We start from the raw sequence: 24,688 nt of genomic DNA on the forward strand, positions 1-24,688 counted from the left end.
TTTAAGTTTCGTTAGGTCCCATTTGTTTATTTTTGTTTTTATTTCCATTTCTCTAGGAGGTGGGTCAAAAAGGATCTTGCTGTGATTTATGTCATAGAGTGTTCTGCCTATGTTTTCCTCTAAGAGTTTTATAGTGTCTGGCCTTACATTTAGCTCTTTAATCCATTTTGAGTTTATTTTTGTGTATGGTGTTAGAGAGTGTTCCAATTTCATTCTTTTACATGTAGCTGTCCAATTTTCCCAGCACCACTTATTGAAGAGGCTGTCTTTTCTCCATTGTATATGCTTGCCTCCTTTATAAAAAATAAGGTGACCATATGTGCGTGGGTTTATCTCTGGGCTTTCTATCCTGTACCATTGATCTATATTTCTGTTTTTGTGCCAGTACCATACTGTCTTGATTACTGTAGCTTTGTAGTATAGTCTGAAGTTCGGGAGCCTGATTCTTCCAGCTCCGTTTTTCTTTCTCACGATTGCTTTGGCTATTCGGGGTCTTTTGTGTTTCCATACAAATTGTGAAATTTTTTGTTCTAGTTCTGTGAAAAATGCCATTGGTAGTTTGATAAGTATTGCACTGAATCTGTAGATTGCTTTGGGTAGTAGAGTCATTTTCACAATGTTGATTCTTCCAATCCAAGAACATGGTATATCTCTCCATCTATTTGTATCATCTTTAATTTCTTTCATCAGTGTCTTATAGTTTTCTACATACAGGTCTTTTGTCTCCTTAGGTAGGTTTATTCCTACGTATTTTATTCTTTTTGTTGCAGTGGTAAATGGGAGTGTTTCCTTAATTTCTCCTTCAGATTTTTCATCATTAGTGTATAAGAATGCACGTGGTTTCTGTGCATTAATTTTGTATCCTGCTACTTTACCAGATTCATTGATTAGCTCTAGTAGTTTCCTGGTAGCATCTTTAGTATTCTCTATGTACAGTGTCATGTCATCTGCAAACAGTGACAGTTTTACTTCTTCTTTTCCGATTTGGATTCCTTTTGTTTCTTTTTCTTCTCTGATTGCTGTAGCTAAAACTTCCAAAACTATGTTGAATAATAGTGGTGAGAGTAGACAACCTTGTCTTGTCCCTGATCTCAGAGGAAATGGTTTCAGTTTTTCACCATTGACAACGATGTTGGCTGTGGGTTTGTCATATATGGCCTTTATTATGTTGAAGTAAGTTCACTCTATGCCTACTTTCTGGAGGGTTTTTATCATAAATTGGTGTTGAATTTTGTCAAAAGCTTTTTCTGCGTCTATTGAGATGATCATATGGTTTTTGAAACCATATGAAAGTGGGGTGTTAAAGTCCCCTACTATGATTGTGTTACTGTCAATTTCCCCTTTTATGGCTCTTAGCATTTGCCTTATGTATTGAGGTGCTCCTATGTGGCATGCATAAATATTTGCAATTGTTATATCTTCTTCTTGGATTGATCCTTTGATCATTATGTAGTGTCCTTCTTTGTCTCTTGTAATAGTCTTTATTTTAAAATCTATTTTTTCTGATATGAGAATTGCTACTCCAGCCTTCTTCTGATCTCTATTTACATGGAATATCTTTATCCATCCCCTCACTTTCAGTCTGTATGTGTCTCTAGGTCTGAAGTGGGTCTCTTGGAGACAGCATATATATGGATCTTTTGTATCCATTCATCCAGTCTGTGTCTTTTGGTTAGAGTATTTAATCCATTTACATTTAAGGTAATTATCAATATGTGTGTTCTTATTACCATTTTCTTAATTATTTTGGGTTTGTTTTTGTAGGTCTTTTCCTTGTCTTGTGTTTCCTGCCTAGAGAAGTTCCTTTAGCATTTGTTTTAAAGCTGGTTTGGTGGTGCTAAATTCTCTTAGCTTTTGCTTGTCTGTAAAGGTTTTAATTTCTCCGTCAAATCTGAATAAGATGCTTGCTGGGTAGAGTAATCTTTGTTGTTGGTTTTTCCCTTTCATCACTTTCAATATGTCTTGCCACTCCCTTCTGGCTTGCAGAGTTTCTGCTGAAAGATCAGCTGTTAACCTTATGGGGATTCCCTTGTATGTAATTTGTTGTTTTTCCCTTGCTGCTTTTAATATTTTTTCTTTGTATTTAGTTTTTGATAGTTTGATTAATATGTGTCTTGGCATGTTTCTCCTTGGTTTTATCCTGTATGGGACTCTGTGTGCTTCGTGGACTTGATTGACTATTTCCTTTCCCATATTTGGGAAGTTGTCAACTATAATCTCTTCAAATATTTTCTCAGTCCCTTTCTTTTTCTCTTCTTCTGGGACCCCTATAATTCTAATGTTGGTGTGTTTAGTGTTGCCCCAGAGGTGTCTAAGACTGTCCTCAGTTCTTTTCATTCTTTTTTCTTTATTCTGTTCTGCCGTAGTTATTTCCACTATTTTATCTTCCAGGTCACTTATTCGTTCTTCTGCCTCAGTTATTCTGCTATTGATTCCTTCTAGAGAATTTTAAATTTCATTTATTGTGTTGTTCATCATGGTTTGCTTGCTCTTTAATTCTTCTAGGTCCTGGTTAAACGTTCCTTGTATTTTCTCCATTCTATTTCCAAGAGTTTGGATCATGTTTACTATCATTACTCTGAATTCTTTTTCAGGTAGACTGCCTATTTTCTCTTCATTTGTTTGGTCTGGTGGGTTTTTACCTTGCTCCTTCATCTGCTGCGTATTTCTCTGTCTTCTCATTTTGCTTAACTTACTGTGTTTGGGGTCTCCTTTACAAAGGCTTCAGGTTCATAATTCCCGTTGTTTTTGGTGTCTGCCCCCAGTGGCTAAGGTTGGTTCAGTGGGTTGTGTAGCCTTCCTGGTGGAGGGGACTGGTGCCTGTGTTCTGGTGGACGAGGCTGGATCTTGTCTTTCTGGTGGGCAAGACTGCGTCCAGTGGTGTGTTTTGGGGTGTCTGTGACCTTATTATGATTTTAGGCAGCCTCTCTGCTAATGGGTGGGGCTGTGTTCCTGTCTTGCTAGTTGTTTGGCATAGGGTGTCCAGCACTGTAGCTTGCTGGTCGTTGAATGGAGCTGGTTCTTAGCATTGAGATGGAGATCTCTGGGAGAACTTTCGCCATTTGGTATTACGTGGAGCCAGGAGGTCTCTGGTGGACCAGTGTCTTGAATTCGGCTCTCCTACCTCAAAGGCTCAGGTTGACATCCCGCCAGAGCACCAAGACCCTGTCAGCCACGCAGCTCAGAAGAAAAGGGCAAAAAAAAGAAAGAAAAAAATAAAATAAAGTTATTAAAATAAAAAATTAAAAAAATTGTTAAAAATAAAGAAATTAAAAAGTAATTAAAAAAGAAAAAAAGAAAGAAAGAAGAGAGCAACCAAACCAAAAAAGAAATCCACCAATGATAACAAGTGCTAAAAACTATACTAAAAAAAAAAACCACAAAAAAACGGACAGACAGAACCCTAGGACAAATGGTAAAAGCAAAGCTACACAGACAAAAGTCACACAAAGAAGCATACACATACACACTCACAAAAAGAGAAAAAGGAAAAAATATATATATCTGTATATAAAAAAAAAGGAAGAGAGCGACCAAATCGATAAACAAATCTACCAATGATAATAAACACTAAATACTAAACTAAGATAAACATAAAACCAGAAACAAATTAGATACAGAAAGCAAACCCCAAGTCTACAGTTGCTCCCAAAATCCACCGCCTCAATTTTGGGATGATTCATTGTCTATTCAGGTGTTCCACAGATGCAGGGTACATCAGGTTGACTGTGGAGATTTAATCTGCTGCTCCTGAGGCTGCTGGGAGAGATTTCCCTTTCTCTTCTTTGTTCGCAGAGCTCCTGGGGTTCAGCTTTGGTTTGGCCCCATCTCTGCATGTAGGTCGCCCAAGGGTGTCTGTTCTTTACTCAGACAGGACCGGGTTAAAGTAGCAGTTGATTAGGGGGCTCTGGCTCAGTCAGGCCGGGGGAAGGGAGGGGTATGGAATGCGGGGCGAGCCTACGACGGCAGAGGCCGGCATGATGTTGCAACAGCCTGAGGCGTGCCGTGTGTTCTCCCGGGGAAGTTGTCCCTGGATCACGGGACCCTGGCAGTGGCAGGCTGCACATGCTCCTGGGAGGGGAGGTGTGGATAGTGACCTGTGCTTGCACACAGGCTTCTTGGTGGCTGCAGCGGCAGCCTTAGCATTTCATGCCCATCTCTGGTGTCTACGCTGATAGCCGTGGCTTGCGCCCATCTCTGGAGCTCGGTTAGGCGGTGCTCTGAATCCCCTCTCCTTGCGCACCCTGAAACAATGGTCTCTTGCCTCTTAGGCAGGTCCACACTTTTTCCTGGACTCCCTCCCGGCTTGCTGTGGTGCACTAGCCCCCTTCAGGCTGTGTTCACGCAGCCAACCCCAGTCCTCTCCCTGGGATCTGACCTCCGAAGCCTGAGACTCAGCTCCCAGCCCTGACCCGCCCCCGGCAGGTGAGCAGACAAGCCTCTCAGGTTGGTGAGTGCTGGTCGGCACCGATCCTCTGTGCGGGAATCTCTCCCCTTTGCCCTCTGCACCCCTATAGCTGTGCTCTCCTCTGTGGCTCCGAAGCTTTCCCCCGGCCACCCCCCGTCTCCACCAGTGAAGGGGCTTCCTAGTGTGTGGAACCTTTTCTCCCTTCACAGCTCCCTCCCAGAGGTGCAGGCCCTGTCCCTATCCTTTTGTCTCTGTTTTTTCTTTTTTCTTTTGCCCTACCCAGGTACGTGGGGAGTTTCTTGCCTTTTGGGGAGTCTGAGGTCTTCTTCCCGCATTCAGTAGGTGTTCTGTAGGAGTTGTTCCACATGTAGATGTGTTTCTGATGTATTTGTGGGGAGGAAGGTGATCTCCACATCTTACTCCTCCACCATCTTGAAGGTCTCTCCCTTGTAGACATTAATTTTTAATAACAATGTTTTAAACAACTGACTTGCAACATTCCTGAAATTTAACAATGGGCTTTTGTGAGCTGGTAGGAGCTGGCAATAGCAAACCACTCACCCATTCCCAGAAGCCTCCATATTCTTGCTCCAATCTGGACTGGTCAATTTCTACAATTGCTACAGGGTTATCATATTAGGATTTTCCTTTGAATATTCCTCTTTTATTTCTTTGCTTTATTACTCCCTCATCTTGCTGGAGTACATCCTCAAGTAACTTGCAAAGAAGTTACTTTTATATATGGATTAAGTAAAAATTCTGTGTCCTTGAATGCTTGATGATGTCCTTATTTTCTCCTCCTACTGACTGAAAGTTTGAGTATAGAATTTTAAAGTGAAAATCATTTTCCCTCGGAAGTTTGAAGGGCTTGTGCCATTGATTTCTAGAACCTTGGGCTGCTGATAAGCAGGGTAGTGCATACCTTTCCCCCTTCCAGGAGATTTTGAGATCTTTTCTTCATCTTGGAGTTCTGAAATTTCATAGAGATATGTCTAGGTGTATGTCTTTTTCACTCGTTCTGTGGATTTTTCAAAATGAAGATAAATTCTTCTTTTTGGCATAAACTCTTGTACAGGGTCTTTGATAATCCTCCATTTTTTCTCTTCTCTTTTGCTGGAGCCTTATCAGTCAAATGTGAGGCTTCTCAGATTGACTCTCTCTGTGTCTTACCCCTCTCTCATATTTTTTCTATTTTTGCCTTTTGTTTTTCATCCTGGGAGATGTCCTCAGCTCTGTCTCTAGCTCCTTACTAAATTTTAGTTCAGGAAATTATATTTTTTAATTTCCAAAAGCTAGTTCTTACTCACAAATTATTTTCTTCTCACAGCATCCTTTTCTTATTTTATGGACCCATATTTTCTTAAATCTCTCTGAGAATTATGATTATAACTTTTAAACACTCTTTTTTTTTTTTTTCTCCCTTGATTATTTCTCCCAGGACTATTTTTCTTCTTTATTTTGATTTTTTTTCACATGTTTCCAAATTTGTGAACACTCAGTAGTATATCCATTTCCAGTAATAGAAAACTCTCAGGCAACCTTAAAATAACATTTTGTCTGTTTCATGTGCGTATATTTTGAAACAGCAATTTCACTTTGTGGAATTAATTTTAGAAATTAGACAAATGAAAAGATATATATTCAAGGATATTCACACAGCTTTATTTTCAGTAATAAAAATAGCCAGCCTATATTGAACACTTATTATGTGCCAGCCACATGTTTAAGGGCTCTACATTTTTAAACTCCCTTAATTCTCACAACAGCCATTTGAAGTCAATATTATTATCTCCATTTTATAGATGAGGAACAGACCAGAGAGGTTAATGAGCTTGCCCATGATTGCACAATTAGTAAGTGCAGGATTCTAACTCAGACTGAGGATCCAGAGTGAGTGCTCTTAACCAATGCATAATAACATTGATGCAGTAGAGAAAGATTAGAAATAGACCAAAATATTAATAGTGATTATATTTGGATTATGGGATTATGATAATATTTTTATGAATTTCCTTTTATTTAAATTAAAAAATTATAATTGTGGGTACATATAATTTAAAAAATTGCTATCTTTAAATTGAAATAGAAATCACATACCATAAAATTTTCTAACTTAAAGTGAACAATTCAGTGGTTTTTATATATTCACAAAGTTGCATAAATATCATCACTAATTCAAGAACATTTTCATCATTCCCAAAAGAAATTCTTTAACCATTAAGCAGTCACTTCTTTTTTTTTTTTAAACATCTTTATTGGAGTATAATTGCTTTACAATGGTGTGTTAGTTTCTGCTTTATAACAATGTGAATCAGCTATACATATACATATATCCCCATATCTTCTCCCTCTTGCGTCTCCCTCCCACCCTCCCCATCCCACCCCTCTAGGTGGTCACAAAGCACCGAGTTGATCTCCCTGTGCTATGTGGTTGCTTCTCACTAGCTATCTGTTTTACATTTGGTAGTGTATATATGTCCATGCCACTCTCTCACTTCATCCCAGCTTACCCTTCCCACTCCCCGTGTCCTCAAGTCCATTGTCTACGTCTGCATCTTTATTCCTGTCCTAAGCAGTCACTTCTACTTCCCTCTTCTCCCCAGCCCCCGGGAACCAGTAATCTACTGTCTATCTCTATGAGTTTACCTATTATGGACATTTCATGTAAATGGAATCATATAACATGTGGCCCTTTGTGTCTGGTTTCTTTCGCTTTAACATAACTGTTATCTACCACCTCAGGCAGCTACACTGTTAAAAAGTTACCTCTGTTTTTTCTTTTTTTTAAATTATTTATTGAAGTATATTTGACTTACAATATTATATTGTTTTCAGGTGTACAACATAGCAATTTGATATTTTCATAGATTACACACTATACGAAGTTATTATAAAATATTGACTATATTTCCTTTGCTGTATGTTACGTCCCTGTGACTCATTTATTTTATAACTGCTATCTTGTACCTCTTAATCCCCTTTACCTATTCTGCCCCTTCCCTTCCTCCTCTCCCCTGTGGTAACCAACAGTTTGTTCTCTGGATCTGTGAGTCTGTTTCTGTTTTATTTTTTTGCTTGTTTTGTTTTGTCTCTGATTTTTTTGACAAACACCCATAGGGAAAATGTTGTTAGCACTAGAGGACCTCTGAGTTAGGTCATACAAAGACAGCCTTCTGAGTGGGGTCTTCCAGGGAACCACCAGACGGGTCAAATAATGACAATTCTCTGTAAGTGGGACTTTGAAGGAGTTCCAACCACTCTGCTCCTTCAAGTGGCTGCCAGGCTGCTGGTTTTCACTAGTGGGATGTTGGTTTTCTTTCTTTCTTTTTTAATATTTAAAAAATTTTATTATTTATTTATTTATTTATTTAGGTTGCTCTGGGGCTTAGTTGTGGCACGTGGGATCTTCGTTGCGGCATGTGGGATCTTTAGTTGCAGCATGCAGACTTCTTAGTTGTGGCATGCAGGCTTCTTAGTTGTGGCATGTGGACTCTTAGTTGCGGCATGGGGACTCTTAGTTGTGGCATGCATGAGGGATCTAGTTCCCTGACCAGTGATTGAACCCTGGCCATTGGTATCATGGAGTCTTACCCACCAGACCACCAGGGAAGTCTCTGGATATTGGTTTTCAAGGCTTCTTGCAGAGATGGGGAAAGGGGGATAGAGACACGGTAAATTAAAATGCCACAGAACTTGCTGTTCTTACTGAGATCAAGCCATTTTTCTGGAATAAACACTCCCTGGATTACTGCAAGCCTTTGGTTAATTTCCAGAGTTCTGAAGAAGTTGATTCGGATAATTTTTGTTGGTGTTTTCCTTGTGTTTACAGAGCAGAGAATTTTCAAGGCCTTACTTTGCCATTTTTGTTCACATCACTAATTATGGATATTTTAAAATTTATTCTTTTTGTGCAGCTTTTATCTAATTTTTCTACACGGAGCTAGTATTGTTCTTGCATTGAGCAAGACATTATATTTATTATTATTATTATTATTATTATTATTATTATTTTGGCATATTCTCTTGCAGTTCTGGAGGCTAGAAGTATGAAATCAAGGTGTTTGCTAGGCCATGCTCTTTCCAAAATTTCTAGGGGAGGACTCTTCCTTGCCTCTTCCATCTTCTGGTAGCCCCAGACATTCCTCGGTTTATGGAAGTATCACTCCAACATCTGCCTCTGTGGTGTGTTCCCTTTGTCTCTGTGAGCAAGACACTTGTAATTGCCAAAAAAACTTATTTACTGAATTTATAATTCTCAGCTCTGGGTTATGCTTTCATTATATTTTATTTTGTTTTGATTTTCATTATAAAGAGTGAAGGGACTTCCCTGGTGGTCCAGTGGTTAAGAATCTGCCTTCCAATGTAGGGGACATGGGTTCAATCCCCGGTCAGGGAATTGAATCCCATGTGCTGTGGGGCAACTAAGACTGTGCACTCTGGAGCCTGTGCAGCAGAACTAGAAAGCCCGCGTGCTGCAACTACTGAGCCCACACACTCTGGAGCCCATGTGCCACAACTAAGACCTGACGCAGCAAAAAAAAAAAAAAGAGTTAGTGAAGACAGGAAAAGGAATACTTCAAAAAGAACAAAGGGACAGTGCTGACTATCAGAATCGGAAGCAAAAGTCAGAATAATTTACTTTTAATTCTGAGTACTAATGTAGTTTAACCATTGTTTTTCAAGTGGAGAAGTTAGAAAATTTAAGGAGAATCGATTAAAATATTATTATAGGATAGGAATCCTATATTTAAAAAAATAGGATTTGCTATATTTATTTATTTTAAATTTAGACAAATTTTTAAAATTTTATATTGGCGTATAGTTGATTAACAATGTTGTGTTAGTTTCAGGTGTACAGCAAAGTGATTCAGTTATACAGATACATGTATCTATTCTTTTTCAAATTCTTTTCCCATTTAGGTTAATACAGAGTATGGTAGAGCAGAGTTCCCTGTGCTATACAGTAGGTCCTTGTTTTAAAAATAGCAGGGTGTACATGATAATCTCAAACTCCCAATCTATCCTTCCCCTCCTCCCCCCCATAACCATAAATTTGTTCTCTAAGTCTGTTTATCTGTTTCTGTTTTGTAAATAAGTTCCTTTGTATCTTTTTTTTAGATTGTGCATATAAGCAATATCATATGATATTTGTCTTCCTCTGTCTGACTTACTTCACTTAGTATGATAATCTCCAGGTCCATCCATGTTGCTGCAAATGGCATTATTTCATTATTTTTAATGGCTGAGTAATATGCCATTGTATATATGGAATCACATCTTCTTTATCCATTCATCTGTTGATGGACATTTACGTTGCTTCCATGTCTTGGCTATTGTAAACAGTGCTGCAATGAACATTGGGGGGCATGTATCCTTTCAAACCATGCTTTTTTTCCAAATATATGCCCAGGAGTGGGATTGCTGGATCATATGGTAGCTCTATTTTTAGTTTTTTAAGGAACCTCCATACTGTTCTCCATAGTGGCTGTACCAATTTACATTCCCACCAACAGTACACACTGCTATATTTAAAACAGATAACCACAAGGACCTTCTGTATAGCACAGGAAGCTCTGCTCAATATTCTGTAATAACCTAAATGGGAAAAGAATTTGAAAAAGAATAGATACATGTATATGTTTAACTGAATCATTTTGCTATACACCTGAAACTAACACAACATTGTTAATCAACTATAATATAAAATAAAAATTAAAAAAATAAGGTATTAAGAAAGTTTCAAAAAAAAAAATCAGGACTGCTCAAATGCAGAATAAGATGCTTGGAGAGTCTATGAAGTTTTACAAGGTTGCAGCCCCATCCCCTTCCCTCCCCTTTCTTTTCCTTTCCTCCCTCTTTGCTTCCTTTCTTCCCTTCCTCCTTCTCCTTCTTCTTCCCTTAAACAAATCATGCCCGTAAGGAAATAGATTTCTTGAAAGATGTATTTATAAGTCTTATAATTACATATTTCTTAGAATTTTAACCCACTTTTCCTTATGTGTTTATCTGAATTGACATGGTCCTGAACTGCAACAAAGCGTAAGGTTCTCATCTGAGGGTGCACTTAAAATCATGTGTAAAAAATACAGATACATAGTTCTTCCCACCCTGTAACCCCAGGAGATTCTGACTCACTAGGTTCCTGGAGTGAAGCTTGGCATCTACAGATTTAACAAGCTCCGAGGGAAATTTGGAATCTCCTTGGAACCACTGCCACAGGGATTATAATTATGTCTGTATAGTACCTGGATCACTGTCTTCATTTATTTTGCAGTCACTGGGTGTGGAGAACCCCAAATAAAGTAAAACCAAATGATATAAAAGAAGATGGCGTCTTGTCTATTATGAAACCTTAGCCTAGGTAATCAAAAAAAAAAAAAAAAAAAAAGAACACTAGAAGACAAAAAAGATTCTGATAAAGTGAAACCACTCTGGAGTCGGATTGGTTGGGGACGACTTCAGAAGAACAGTCCCAAATAGAAGCTTGAAAGAATTGTAGTATTTGGATGAGTGGAGGAGAGGATGTTTGCAGCAGGGGAAATAACATAAGGAAAGGCATGAACACAAACTGAGCCTGACTTTTCCAGGAAACATTCAGGATACTTGCCTGCCTCACTGGAGAGGAGGGTTCATTGGAAAATTGGAGAGACAAGGGAAGTCCCATGATGAAGAGTGCTGGGTGCCAGTTGAGAGGTTTGCTCTTGGAGTCAGAGAGACCTGGACTTGAATTCTGCCTCCAGTACTTGATACTACTATGACTTTAGACGGATTGTTTATCTTCCCTGAGCTTGTTTTCTTCTGTAAAATGGGCTTAAAACTCGTTATGCCTGGGGGGTTTTGGGGGGCTAGATAGCAATGCCTGGCACAGAGTAGCACTCTGTACATGGGGTTATGGCCATTATTGATCCGACATGCTGAACGTAACTGCGGAGGGTCCTGGAGCAGGAGGCTGCAGGCTGGTGGTGATAAGTTGTGAAGGTGAACATAGTTGTGGAGGAAGGACAGACATTCCCTTCAGTGAGAAGATAATTCAAATCAGATAGTCAGCATCGGAAGGGTAGCGTGACAATTCCAGCCTTCCCACTTCCACTGGGTGTTGTGCTGACACTGCCTGGGACCACGTAAAGCTGCTGAGTACTTGTTGTCTCAGCAAATCGATGCTCTTGCTACTCTTGTATTAGTTCTTTAAAATCCCCACAGGACAAACAAGCGGTGAGTTGGAGGTCCATGAAAATAGATCGCATTTGTTAAGCACTGTGCTAATTGCTTTACATGCATTCCACATGATTATGAAAGTGAAAGAAAACTAAGGGATTTTCAGACTAATGAAAATATCTACGGTTCTATTTTTTCTATAATTTGTTTTTATTGAATAATGAATAGATTAACTGCATTTGTAAGATACATTTAAGGTTTAAAGAATGATGATAAAACAAATTATCAGTGTCACAGCTTTAGAACTAGAACATTCCCAGTACTTTAGAATTCCCTAGAATGCCCCTTCCCAATTCCACTCCCCTCCTTCAGAAGGAACCATTATCCTGAATTTTTTGTTTAACATTTTCTTGCTTTTCTTTTTAATTTTACCACTCTGTATGTATTCTTAAATAATATATTGTTTAGTGTCACATGTATTAGTTTAAAAGCATTAACTTATATAAAGTTAATTATATAATTTGAATCATGTGATATATACCTTTCTGTTTCTCATTTTTCTCCCCTCAACATTATAATCCTGAAATTCATCCATGTTGATGCATGTAGCTATAGTTTACAAGTTTTTTTAAAAATTTTATTTATTTATTTATGGCTGTGTTGGGTCTTCGTTTCTGTTCGAGGGCTTTCTCTAGTTGCGGCAAGCGGGGGCCACTCTTCATCGCGGTGCCCGGGCCTCTCACTGTCGCGGCCTCTCTTGTTGCGGAGCACAGGCTCCAGACGCGCAGGCTCAGCAATTGTGGCTCACGGGCCTAGTTGCTCCGCGGCATGTGGGATCTTCTCAGACCAGGGCTCGAACCCGTGTCCCCTGCATCGGCAGGCAGACTCTCAACCACTGCGCCACCAGGGAAGCCCAGTTTACAAGTTTTGATGCATAATATTTCATTGTAGAAAAAGACCACATTTTATGCATCCATGTATCCATGGACATTCAGATTGTTTCAGTATTTTGCTTTTACAAATGTTGCTATGAACATCCTCACACAGGTCTTGGTGCATATGTGCAACCACTTTTTTGAGGGTGCATGCTTCTGTGTCAGTTAAGATTAGGTTGGGCTACACCTCCTCTCTATTACCATACCTCCCCCACCCCTGGCATCCATGACTTGACACACCCAGGGTTGAAGAGATCATGCATAGGAAACATCTTAACTGCCTGTTGTTCCCTGGGCTTTGAAGCTGTTTAAGGCTAATTCTGTCTGAACTTAGTAGTGATCAGACTTTCTCGGGACACATTAGTGGTTTCTTTTGATACCATCATCCCCCTCGATTTTGCATAGCTGGGGATCTCCACTTGGGGATGCCTTGATAGAGGTGAACAGACCTCCTCTGGCTGGTTATTTATGAGTGCCTCAACAACCGTTGGACATCTGTCCATTCCTCTTTAGCATCTTCCTGCTGAGGTCTTCACACTGTTCCAGGTGGTCCTCATTCGCAGGATCCAAGACCGCCCCATACCTGCTTGTCCTCTCACTACATTTTGCCTACCACCCTTCACCCGCATAATGAGAGAATGTCAGATGCTTGACAAAATGGAAGATGGGGCATTTTCAAAAGTTTTAAGACCATTTGAATTCAATCCAGTTATTATTATTTTAATTATCTCATACATTGCTGTTGGGGGCAATACCTATTAAAAATAAAAATGAATAAGCCCCTTGACCTAACAATTTCACTTACAGTACTTTGTCCTACAGATATGTTCATAGAAGTTTGCAGACTAGTCATTGACATGTTCTTTGTAAAGCAAAAACTGGAAAGAACAGGAAATGTATCCATACAAGGTTATATTATAGAATCCTTAAAAATAAATAAGGTATGTTTTGTAAGAAATAAACTCCAAAATATATTATTAAGTGAACAAAAGTAATTTGGAGAATAATGTATGTAGCATGCTACCATTGAATTGTGCTGGAATTTTTAAGGAGCAGCTATACATATATACTTGCAAATGCATAGACTATATCTGGGTGGATATATAGCAAGCTGTTAACACAGTTTGCTCCTGAGAAGGAGAATTGGAGGTATGGTGGTCAGGGATGAGAGGACAACCTACCTTTTACTGTATATAATATACTATTTTGTATTTTTGAATTATTCTTTTTACTGTGCATATTACTTTAGAAAACTATTCATTAATTTTGAAAAATCATTCTTTAAACAAAAGAAAAAATCTTATCTGAATATTAGACCTCCTATGATTAATATTTGGCTTCTGTAGCATTAGACATCTGCAACCTTAACTTGTGAATATTTTTTTCCACAGTGATTGAGAAGGATAGTATTTACAGTATAATTAATAGATATGTACTATATTTTGAGCATAATGAGTTTGGGTTGTCAGGAGGATAGGCAGATGCCAACAAGCAGTTGGAAATGTGGACTCCAGCATTAGTCAAGACCTAAGATTGGTAGAAAAGATTGAGTAAAATTTCCAAAGGAGGAACGTAAAGAGAAGAGAAATGAACCATGGGCATAACCAAAGGGAGTACTTACTTTTGGGGTCAGAAGGAGAAAGAGGAATCAGAGAATGAGAACAAGATCTTAGAGTGAACACATTATGAAAAATCATGGGAGAAGATAATATGAAGAAGTAAGAGTTGTTGATGGTGGCTGGCTGCGGAGAGTCTGAGGAGGATGAAGACCGAGAAAAAGCTGTTGGATTTGATCCTTCAGTGGTTATCAAGAGAGAATTTTTTGCACATGATGAGGATGCACATGGTTAGATGGTGAGGAAATGGAGGCCCTGATAAAGGAACTTGGTAATGAAGGGAAGGAGGGAGGAGCAGGAATGTATTAGTTCAAGGTGGGGTAGCCTGGTGAGTGGAGGTGATATGTGTGTGTGTGTGTCTGTGTGTCTGTGTGTCTGTGTGTATTAAGATGGGGAGCACTTCAAAACATTTATACATTGGCGGGAAGAAGTCACAGAAGAAAGAATGAAGATGTAATGAAATGTGGTCAAGTTGAGGGGATTATTGGTGGAGTAAGCCCCCAGAGAATGGATGAGAATGAGGGACACGGAGGGAGCTTTCACTTTGAGATAGAGGAAGACCGCTTTTTTTTTTAATACCAATCACATCTATTTATTTCAGGACATAATATGCTATTTAGACCCATGGATGATACTAAGTTTTAATCCTGTTTATATATTTTATTTTGCAAGGATAGGTTCTAAAAATCATAAGACTGAATAGATTAATGATATAATATGTATCAAACTTAGATTTAAAATGTAGATCATGATTCTCATTCACTCTGTCCTACTGCTAAAGATGTTATAAATATACACATTTATAAGACCAGCTTGCTATTCTCGCTTGAGGAGACTATATTCAAGTTGATAAGAAGTACTCTAACATTTATAGACATAGCTGTTATCAAAAGGATCTTTCTGTGATGTTTACAAGGAGAAACAGTCCAAATTTTATTCTTTATGACTACTGAGATGATTTAACTACATCATATACTACAGCATAATATATTTCAAACCAGGAGTTCCCTGGTGGTCCAGTGGTTAAGACTCCATGGTCCCAGTGCAGGGGGCCTGGGTTCTATCCCTGGTCAGTGAACTAGATCCCGCCTGCAGCAATTAAGAGCCCACATGCCGCAACTAAAAGAGCCCGCATGCTGCAACTTAAGAACCCACATATCACAACTAAAGATCCCGCGTGCTGCAATGAAGACCCAGCACAGCCAAATAAATATATAAATAAATATTTAAAAATATATGTATGTTTCAAACCATCAAATTAAAATGTTATCCCCATATATACACGTACCACAATGTAACGTTTGCACATATCCTTTCCAATTTCAGGCTAAGCAAAGACATACATTTAGAGCTGTATTAACGTATCAAAGCAAAAGACAACCCAACTTAGTACCAAGAAATATTGTGACCGTCCATGTAGCGTTTGATAGAGAAAACACTGATTTTGACATCATTTTAATCAGGCAGCAGTCTGGTCACACGTGGTCCAAGGACACTCAAATAATAAAGCAAATATAATCACATGTTAAAGTTTGGTCTTCAAACACTATAGCCAACAATGCCATACTTGCCTATGATCTTGCCAACATAAAATCACATTCACACCTCAGTGGCCACCAAACCATTCAGCAGAGCTTCCTCAACTGTGAGCTGTTTGAAGCTACTAGTTTGAGCACTAATGACTATTTCTTAAAACCTCTGAATAGGAGTACGGATCTCAGCAGGGTTGGAGGAACCAGCTCAACACTGACCTAGTGCCAAAATGTGGCCAGTCAAGGCTTCATGTAAGTCACAGCAGCACTGACCAGGGCTTGAGCCTTCCTTCTCTGTGAGGTTATGAACAAATAGGGCCATGGTTCTATGACAGAAAAATCTCACCCAGAACTAGAGGGCCACCACTTTCTCTGTGACAGTAGTGAAGGAAGGGAGGATGGGGGAAAAGACAAAGAAGTGGTGTTAATGTGGAAGCATGTCCACATTTTGAATAAAGAAATAAACAAGATCACCTGCAGGAAATAAGGAGACCTGAATAAAAGGGAATTTTACATATATAGAATAGTCTTATAAAAGTTATAATTAGTAAAGATGCAGGGGACTTCCCTGGTGGCACAGTGGTTAAGAATTTGCCTGCCAGTGCAGGGGCCATGGGTTCGAGCCCTGGTCTGGGAAGATCCGTGGAGCAACTAAGCTCGTGCACCACAACTACTGAGCCTGCGCTCTAGGGCCCGCAAGCCACAATACTGAGCCCGCGTGCCACAACTACTGAAACCCACGCACCTAGAGCCTGTGTTCTGCAATGAGAAGCCCACGCCGCAACTAAGAGTAGCCCCTGCTCGCTGCAACTAGAGAAAGCTCGCGTGCAGCAACGAAGACCCAATGCAGCCAAAAATAAATAAATAATTATTAATTTAAAAAAAAAAGAAGAGATGCAGGAGTTCTTTTCTTAATTTAGCAAAGCAGGTGGTTTGCAGCATCATGACACAATGGAAAGAACATTAACTTTGGGGCCGCAAAGACCTGAGTTTGTGTCCTGGCTTTACTCCGTTTTAACAAGTTACCAAACTATTCTTTCTCAATTTCTTCACGGTAAAATGGGGACAACAGTACCTATTTTGTCAGATAGTTATGCAGATTCAGTGATAGGACATGTCAGTTAATTTCAGTTCCAACAAACATTTATTAATCTCCTATTGTGCACCTAGTACTCCACTAGGTGTGTATCTTGGAGGAGTTTGAAGTCTAGGGGGGAATTCATTTCTCCTTCATTCTCTTTTGGGACCAAAAAAAATCAACTTTTGCAGAATTTGAGGGGACTTGCTAGTTACTTCCCTGTGTGCTTTTAAATACTAGATGAGATGCCACCTGCAGGTGTTTTTCCAGTCTTCCTGGATTTAGCCACTAATGCTGGATGAGCCACTTCTCCAAGGCACTGTCCCTGCTTTTATGACCTCTTGCCCTCTGGACAGTGGGCTTGGCAAAGCGAACCCTTTGCAGCTGCCAATCATGAGGCATGAGTGGCCTTGGACTACTGACCCCTTCAATGGTGATTCAGCCTGTCTCATTCTTATCTCTGTAATAAGCGTGATGTGTATTTTTTTCCTGTCTCCTTTTTGTTATTGTTGTTAGCAGCTAAATCTATGGTTGTTTAGCTTCCAAATAGCATCCTGGTGGGAAATGGTTCCAGACCGAGGACCTGAGAACAACTGACCACAATCGTGAACAGTAATGAAATCCATCCATTTGTAATCTCTGTTACTTTTAGGGAGAATAAGTAAAGACATGCGTCCTTGATTAGGTAGATTGGAATTAATTGTAATGATTGGGCTTGGAGTGTGAGTCCAGAGAAATATTAAATTCTAACAGAAGTGCTTTGGCAAAAGGATTATAAATTAAAGGTTTAATATGCGTACTCTAGTTGCTTAAGTGATTGTAACATCGTTTAAGCATTTAATGATAGTAAAATTGTTCCAGTGTCCTCTGTGATTTGTGATGAGGATCAGAACATCTAGATCAGAACTGAAGCTCATCACCAAGGAAAGGACAACACATTCTGACCAATACCTGGATTGTGTAATAGACATCTTTCCCTTCTTTAGTTCTTTTCCAATGTGGCAGAGCATTTATAACCTTATGTTGGATCAGTAAGGATTAGGTTGGCTCCATTTCTAGGACCATGTAAATACCAACCTTTCAAAGTTGGCAATAGGAAGTTCATAGATGTGTCTTTTTCATATACGTGGCCTCTCAGATCTCTCAGGCAGGCCAATTTGTTTTCCACAGGACTGATCTATTTTCCTAGTTGTCAGCCTTGTATGAGAATTATTGCTGTGTCATGGGCATCAATAGAGTGTTCCAGCTGACCTTTATTAGGCCTTTGAGGAAAGATGGAAAACAACAACAACAAAAAACGATTGGCAAGTGCCAAGGTACTATCAGAGATTAACAACAATTTTCTCTGGACATTTTGTGATTCTGTTAAAATAAAAACAGACCAGAAATTACCGTGTTTTGAGTGAGATAATGCACCAAAGGCACTCACTCAACACAGAGCCAGGACTCAATAAGTGCAAGCTCTTATTACCATTATTTGGAATGAATGTCACCTATTTCCCCCTCTTTTTCCCACTCTCACAAACATCTTTTACTCTGAACCTCAGTGGTATGAAGGTAAACAACATTTATTCTCTTTGCTGAGAACAGGCTGTCCTGTTGTTGAAGGTGATAGAACAGTCAGCAGCCCTGGAAGCCCTATTCCAGATTCCAGGTAATTTTGCTGGGTCAGGCCAGCCTTGCAAACTGGCAGCTATCTGGAAGATTGGGGTCATGTTCTGCATTGGCCTGCCCTGGGAAATTGCTACACACAGCCAACAATCTTCTCTGGCATTAAGAAGTCAAGAGTAACACTTAACAACATTCCTTTAAACAATGAACTCATAAGCCAGAACCTAAATGCTGCACTAACAAGGGAGCCAGCTTTTGGATAGTCAAAGGCATTTTGTCAAAAGCATCATTATTCCGGCTAAGCTAGGGCTGCTACATATATGGTTCTGTTCAGCTCAGCTCACCTTGTAGATAGAGAATTTGGAACTTTTGTAGTTACTAAATTAACTCTTATTTCAATGCAGATAGCTCCTTGTTCTAAATAAGGTCCTTTATATTATTGTGCTGCAGACTTGGCATTTCTAACTGCCTGATGGACATTTCCACTTGGATTTCCAGCTGTTGACACCTATTCCCAACATCCTTATTTCTATCTATGCTCTCACCAATATTGAGAGACTAGGTATGTAATGGTTAAGAGTGAGGGCTTGGGAGGCTGACTGCCTGGGTTCAATTCCCTGCTGTGCTGCTTACTAGGTGTGTGGCCTTGGCCAAATTATTTGACTTTTTTGATGCCTTAATTACCTCATCTGTATAATTGGGATAATAATAACACATTCCTCATCAAATTGTTGGAAGCATTGGGTTAAAGTGCTTAGACCAGTGCCTGGCACATAGTCAGTGTTTGTATCAGTTTGGGTGTGTTACGTTGCAAATAACAGAACGGCAGTTAATGGTATGGTAGGCAAAAAAACATATTTAATTATCTTTCATAACTAGAATTCTAGAGGTGGGTAGTTCTAGGTTTGGTGCAGCAGTTCAGTGGTGCCACCAAAGACCCCACTTCTTCCTACCTTCCCCTCTGCCATCTTTAGCATGCTGGCTTTTCATCTCCATGGTTATCACATTGTGGTCACCAGGTGTTGCAAGTCCAGGTGTCACATCTGCATTCAAAGAAAGAAGAAGGGAGAAGGGCAGGGTCAGCATCCACTGTCCCTTTCATCAGGAAAATAACAGCTTTCCCAGGAGCCTCACAAAGGACTTATCCCTACATCTGATTGCCAAGAATAAGTCAGAGGTCCACCCTTGCCTGTGAAAGAGGCCAGGAAAGAGACCATCTAGTTTCTAGCCTCTGTAATGAGAGATGAGCGCAAAAGAAGAGGGTTGGGCGTGGTTGTTGAGGTAGCCTGGCCATAGTGACCGCCGCAGTGATTATTACATGTTAGCTGTTATTGTTATTATTATTGAAGTTCCTTAAGTTAGAAATATTGAAGTTATTTTTCATTCTTCTTCTTCTTCTCTAGCAAACACTCAGTCACCAAGTTTGGTGATTCCTCCTGCTTAGTGCTTTCCATGTCCATCCCTTCCTTTCCCTTTATGCTATTCCTAGTGTTTCTGGTTTTTATTATCTCAAGAGTGGAGAAACGCAGCAGCTTTCGTTCTGTATCTTTGATCTCCAGTTTCTCTGTGCTCTGCTCCATCTTGCACTCTGCTAGATGAATCTTCATCGGATACTTCTATCATGACATCTTGCTTCAAACCCCTCCATCCCTCCCTATTGTCTACAATACTGATTCTTAACCTTCATTGTGCATTAGAATTACCTGGGACGCTTGTTAAAAATCAGATGTCTCTTGAAAAGCAGATGCTGAGTTTACAAATAATATATCCTCAAAGCACTCACAGTATAATGGGAAAGGCAAGTAAGATAATGATAATCGAGGGTATTGTCATTTATTTTCTATGCCACTCATTTGGCCTATTAAATGTACTGCTTTACGTAAGATCCAGTATTAGTTATCTTTTCATGTCTACAAGTCTTAGCTCTTCCAGTAGACCAGAAATTCCTTGAAGGCAGAGATTATATAATACAACTTTGATGTTCTCATTAGTCCTAAATATTCAACAAAACATATGTTGAAGAATCAGTGGCATTCATACAAAATATTTAGTGGGTACTTAATAAATGTTGGCCAGATCCAACAAAAACATTGGAAAACCTCAGAGACACAAGACACAGGGTAAAGAAATCCTCTGTCAGATTAGATATATAGTTTTGAGCAACAGAGCCACATCTGTCTGAGAAATGGCTACAATGTAATAATGGTGCAGCTAGACCTTGCATGATTCAAATGGAAAGCTGCAGTGTAGATTTGCCATAAATGCAAAACTTCAAGGGGGTGAAAGGGCATCAGTAATCAGTAATTCTATCACTAATAGTACTAGTTTGATTATTGTGAAAGCTACCATCATTACATACTGTTTTTTTTTCAAGATACTCATGATACACACTGGAGGTAAGCTGCTTTCAGTAGCAAAATGTATTGTGAATTAAATATAGAAGAAAAAAGTGTTCAATTAATCATTCATTTGTTCAATTAATCAACCAATAATTAAAAAATACCTGATCTGTCCCAGGGCACTTATTTATTTATTTATTTTTAAAAGGAACAAACACTCTTTATTTATTTATTTAATAAATTTATTTATTTTATTTTATTTATTTTTAGCTGCATTGGGTCTTCATTGCTGCATGCGGGCTTTCTCTAGTTGCAGCGAGTGGGGGCTACTCTTCGTTGCAGTGCGCAGGCTTCTCATTGCGGTGGCTTCTCTTTGTTGCAGAGCGTGGGCTCTAGGCACGTGGACTTCAGTAGTTGTGGCGTGCGGGCTCAGTAGTTGTGGCTCGCGGGCTCTAGAGCGCAGGCTCAGTAGTTGTGGCACACGGGCTTAGTTGCTTCGCGGCATGTGGGATCTTCCCAGACTAGGGATCTAACCTGTGTCCCCTGCACTGGCAGGCAGATTCTTTTTTTTTTTAAAATTAATTAATTAATTAATGTTTGGCTGTGTTGGGTCTTCATTGCTGTGCGTGGGTTTTCTCTAGTTGTGGCGAGCGGGGGATACTCTGTTGCGGTGTGTGGGCTTCTCATTGCAGTGGCTTCTCTTGTTGAGGAGCACGGGCTCTAGGCATGAGGGCTCTAGGGCACAGGCTCAGGCTCAGTAGTTGGGGCGCACGCGCTTAGTTGCTCCACAGCATGTGGGATCTTCCCAGACCAGGGCTCGAACCCGTGTCCCCTGCATTGGCAGGTGATTCTTAACCACTGAACCACCAGGAAAGCCCGGTAGGCAGATTCTTAACCACTGTGCCACCAGGGAAATCCCTGTCCCAGGTTATTTAATGATGGATAGGACTCAGTCTCTCAAGGAACTTTGGTGTCCAGTAAGACAAAAAAGCATGCAAACAAGTTCAATAGATAATTTAAGGTGCGACCATAGCGTACAGTGTGGGAAACCGGGCAGGAGGGCAGGGTCTATTCTGTGTGGAGATATGAGGACAGAATCGAGTTATCTTCCCCAAAGTTATCTTCTGTCTCACCTTCCACAGTACTGCTAGAGTTATTACTTTTCTCATGTGTGGTCTCACTTTCTTACCAGCTACTAAATTGTAAAATTAACATCTAAGGATTTGATAACATCTTTGCTTCTTTGCACTTATTAGACTGGAAACAACCTCGGAAATCATCGTCTGACCCAGCCTTTATAAACAAAGTGGACACCTGTTCTCTCTTGTTCCACCCACCCCAATCTTCTAACCTCATTCATTGAATGTGAGAGACTAAGGTGATCAAGTGTCCTGGTGTGCCCAGGAATGGGGGGTGTCCTAGTGCTAAGACCAGGACAGTCCCAGGTAAACTGGGATGAGTCGATCACCCAAGGATGAAGTAGAAAGATATAGAATTAATCGACCTGGGTTAAATGCTAGGTTAAATTCTTACTATGGGCAGACCTCTTAATGTTGATGGCTGCTTTATGCCACCAGACATAAGTGAGTGTCTGGAATCCAAGGCAGCCCCCAGCCTGTGCAAATTCAGAACGAGCATTCCACCATAGCCTACTGGGTTTGTCTTGTCCACTGGCTGGGCCAAGTCAACATGAGCATATGCTTACAGTAAATATTTGACATAACTTTCTTAGAATTTCCCATTATCACAGATTCTTATGGTCTAGTAATAAAATTGCATTAGGCAAAAATAGAATATATTTAACAACTTTTAGATCAACTTCCTCATTTTTATTGGCTTGATGAGGCTGGTTCCAGTTGTCTGAGAGTTGGGTATGAATCCTAGCTTTGCCACTTACTAGCTGTGTGACTCTGAATAAGGGCTTAATTTTTCTCATCTGAACATATAAGTTTCATTGTAATGATTAAATGCGTAAATATGAGTGTTAGTCATGAAACGGAGCCTATTTTTTTCTTCCAGTTTTGTTGAAATATAATTGACATAAGTTTGTGTAAGCATAGTGATTTGACTTACATACATCATGAAATGATTTCACAAGTTTAGTGAACATCCATCTTCTCATATAGATACAAAATTAAAGAAATAGAAAAAAACTTTTTTCCTTGTGATGAGAACTCTTAGGATTTACATTTTTAACAACTTTCATATATTACATACAGCAGTGTTAATTATATTTATCATGTTGCACATTATATCCCTAATACTTATTTATCTTATATCTGGAAGTTTGTACCTTTTGACTGCCTTCACCCAGTTCCCTCTCCCCTAACCCCCTGCCACTGGTAACCACAAATCTGATCTTTTTTTCAATGAGTTTGTTTGTTTTTGAAGTATAATTGACCTACAACACTATGTTAGCTCCTGTTACACAACATAGTGATTCAATATTTCTATACATTTCAAAATGATCACCACAATAAGTCTAGTTACATCAGTTACCATAAAAATATATTACATAGTTATGACTGTATTCCCCACACTGTACTGTTTCATACCCATGACTCATTTATTTTGCAACTGGAAGTTTGGACCTCTTAATCTCCCTCACCTATTTCTTTCCTCTCCCCACTCCTCTTCCCTCTGGCAACCACCTATTTGTTCTCTGTATCTATATCTGTTTCTGTTTTGTTATGTTTGTTCATTTGTTTTTTTAGATTCCACATGTAAGTGAAATCATATAGTATTTGTCTTTCTAAACAGAGATTATTTTTATTCAAAACTTTTCAAATGAGGAAACTGAACCATGAGAGGGAAGCACCTTGCCCAAGGTCACATAACTAGCAAAGCATAGCAAACCATCAGGACTGAGCCCCCAGTGGCCCAACCTCCTGGCCCATCCTCTTAATTGCTGCTCTTTCTCTACTGCCTCCTGGCAGAGGGGCCTGTGGCCTGGGGAGATGGTAGTGAGACAAGAGGGGAGGGGGCAGGTTGCAACCTTTAAAAGAATGACATAGACATAGGACATGACAAAAACTGGCTAGAACCAACTAGGTCCAAGGTGGTGGAAGATTTGACTTCCAGTGGACCTTGAACCTCATTATACGCTCATTGTAATACATTAGCATGCTAAATGACACACCCACCAGCACCATGACAGTTCTGAGACCAACCATAAAAAGTCCAAAAGTGGACGGTGGCCCAATTCCTGGAAATCCCTGCCCCTTCCCTGAAATAGTTGGAATAATCCTCCCACTTGTTAGCCTATGAAATTACCCAGCGCATAAAAACTAACCACCCCATATTTCAGGGCCTCTCTCCTTCTGAGATGGCCCACATTCTGAAGGTGGAGTGTGTCTCTCTCTAAATAAATCCACTTCTTACCTATCACTTTGTTTCTCACTGAATTCTTTCTGTGACGAGACATCAAGAACCTGAGCTTCATTAAGTCCTAAGACCAGGTGTGTGATCTCAATGAAAAGACCATGGGGTTCAAGTCCCAGTCTGGGTTCTGGCTGGGTTCAAGTCCTAGCCTGTGGGTTCAAGTCCCAATCGGGGTTCTGGCTGGGCTTGAATCCCGGCCCGTGGGTTCAAGTCTCATCTGAGTTGCACGGTTTCAGCAGGACCTCAAACGGAAGTGGATTCATCTGCAAGACTAGATCCTGGATACTGAGGCCCTGAGAATCTAGTGTCCCAAGCCTAGCATGGCAGCTGCCTGTCTTTGAGAAGCTAGACCTGGAGATAGAAACAATGACCACAATGGACTGAAGGTGAGGACTGTTCATGTTGTGATTCTTGGGTGACTTAAAGAAAGGAAAGGAATCTAGGATCAGTTGAGATTGAATTTTCTAGTGCAGGGTTCTCATTTAAATTGAATTAGAGAAAATAAGGAAATTGATGTTGTCTTTACACCTGAGTTTGTCATTATAATGTCATTCCAACTACACAGAGAGAAAGAGCCTGGAGGATAAACAAAATAGGTTTTTTCTTTTCTTTCTCTTCTTTTTTCTTTGGAGG

The 24,688-nt window shown here is 39.8% G+C and overlaps 1 long non-coding RNA gene across 1 annotated transcript in view; it reads left to right on the forward strand.

Annotated features, from left to right (window-relative positions):
* Positions 1 to 1,323: 1,323 nt before the first annotated feature.
* The window catches only part of LOC309664517, a 439,565-nt gene continuing 416,200 nt past the window's right edge, over positions 1,324 to 24,688 (forward strand). The window contains exon 1 of the long non-coding RNA XR_014265872.1: positions 1,324 to 24,441. This is a non-coding gene — a long non-coding RNA (uncharacterized lncRNA). The remainder of the gene's footprint in view (positions 24,442 to 24,688) is intronic.

The sequence above is a fragment of the Balaenoptera physalus genome, assembly GCF_965194825.1.
Source record: "Balaenoptera physalus genome assembly, chromosome: 7".
Lineage (NCBI taxonomy): Eukaryota > Metazoa > Chordata > Mammalia > Artiodactyla > Balaenopteridae > Balaenoptera > Balaenoptera physalus.